The sequence below is a fragment of the Lycium barbarum genome, chromosome 10 (assembly GCF_019175385.1).
Source record: "Lycium barbarum isolate Lr01 chromosome 10, ASM1917538v2, whole genome shotgun sequence".
NCBI lineage: Eukaryota > Viridiplantae > Streptophyta > Magnoliopsida > Solanales > Solanaceae > Lycium > Lycium barbarum.
The window spans coordinates 89,712,389-89,714,201 of NC_083346.1; the positions used below are offsets into that span (position 1 = coordinate 89,712,389).

Genomic DNA, 1,813 nt, shown 5'->3' on the forward strand with positions numbered 1-1,813 from the left:
GAATAAATCATGTCTTCAGCCTTGTCTAGCTCTGTGACTCTAAACATGTTCTTGATCTGTGTTGGAACATACATGTAAACCTAGTTCATGTGATTTATCTGCAACTCTCTTTGTTTGAACAATATAGATCTAAGTCATCTTCACCTTTTCCCTTCATGATCTTTTCTCTTCTGATTAATTCAACAACTGCACCTGATGACTCCTGAGATAAAACATGTTTTCAAACTTGTTCTATTCTTTTTTTTTCTTTTGTTCTTTTTAGGGATCAGATTGGTTAAAATGAGAGCACCCAAATTGTTGTAACCAGGCTGGGCCTGGACGCTCTTCTCGCATATTTAATGCGAGCAATGGCCACTCATCACATCCCATTAAAACTTGCCTGACGGATCATAACTTGTTCTATTCTTAAATGAACTGCTCTGTGACTGAGTCATCTTCATCTCCTTTGCCCTATTTGCATCTGTCTTGTGATAGATCATTTGTTGGTTCCTTCTCTCTTTAATATGATCATTGCACTTGTCTTTTCATTGACACACGTGGTCGCAACATGAGACATGTGTATGCTTTTTTCTGTAGCTTGTTTGCAATGGAACATGCCTATGGACCTGTTCTAACCATCCTGTGCTGCTTGATTTTTCAGGCCTTTTTCATTATCTACAACCTGTGCTTCATCTCAACCAACTATCGAGCTTTGTTCAATTACCTTGTCAATTTTTCATGCATCTAGACCTGGTTTCTTTTCAAGGTTCACTTTGTCAATTATCAAAACTTCACACATAGCTTTATGCCAACAAATTTCCCCTTTTTGATGATGACAAACATCTGTCTTTTAAGTAACTATGTAACCTATTCCAATCTTCTCATAGCCCAAGTACTTAAACATTACACTGTAGAAAACCAGGTTAACAATTGAGTCAAAAAGCATATGCATACAGTTAATAAATTTTTCACGACCCCATTTCATGAGTATGAGCGCACCTACCCCTGGCGGGCGAACCCTTCCCATAAATTATATTATTTAAGATCCACACGCGGAAGTAAACAATTGATATGATCCCGAGGAGCACACGTGATCCAAATTGCTTCACCTGAAGCCGAGCCAAGGAACTCCAAGGCTTATAAGCCATGTTGATGCAAAGAGAGGCGTTGGAGACCATTGACGATCTTTATAGGAGGGTGTATAACATAAAAGACCATTGATTTCATATGAGAGTTGTTCATTGTGGATTCATTTGATTGACTCTTAATTGAATTCAAATAGTATAGTGTAACGATTCGTTCGATCGTTATTCCGTTCCGACCCTTTTGATCTCTTTTTGAGCTTTATTAGCTAATATTTGACCTGCAGGGACCGTTGGCACACTTCCCGAGGTCATCGGAGTTTATTTGGGTAAACTTTGGGGAAATTTGGCTTAAAAGTTAAAAATGGTTCACTCACTTTTGGGTAAACAAACCTTTTTCGGGAATCAATCTGTTTCGAAAGGTCTGAATGGTCTTTTAAAACTTGTGTACATATTCGGTAGGATTCCCAATGCACTCGGATGCATTTTGGGACTTGAGTTGGGAAGTTAGTTTTGAGGCATCGGGGGTTGACTTGGTCAACGAGACTCCCGATGGGAATTCCGAGGCGACGAGTGTGTTCGTAGCGTGTTATGTATTTATGTATGTCTACATATCTGGTTTGTGAGCAAATGGTCTCGGGTCATAGCCAGAATTTCGGGGTGAATTGTGAACTTGAGTTTAAGACGGTGTCCACTATGGCGACACCATTACCACTATAGCGGCACTTCCATTGCGGTGCCATGGCCGCAAA

General features: G+C 39.9%; 1 non-coding gene across 1 annotated transcript; it reads right to left on the minus strand.

Moving 5' to 3' along the window:
• Nucleotides 1-261: 261 nt before the first annotated feature.
• Nucleotides 262-367, minus strand: LOC132616387 (small nucleolar RNA Z279/snoR105/snoR108). The gene has a single exon (XR_009573171.1). It is a non-coding gene; the product is annotated as a small nucleolar RNA Z279/snoR105/snoR108 (small nucleolar RNA).
• Nucleotides 368-1,813: the final 1,446 nt, after the last annotated feature.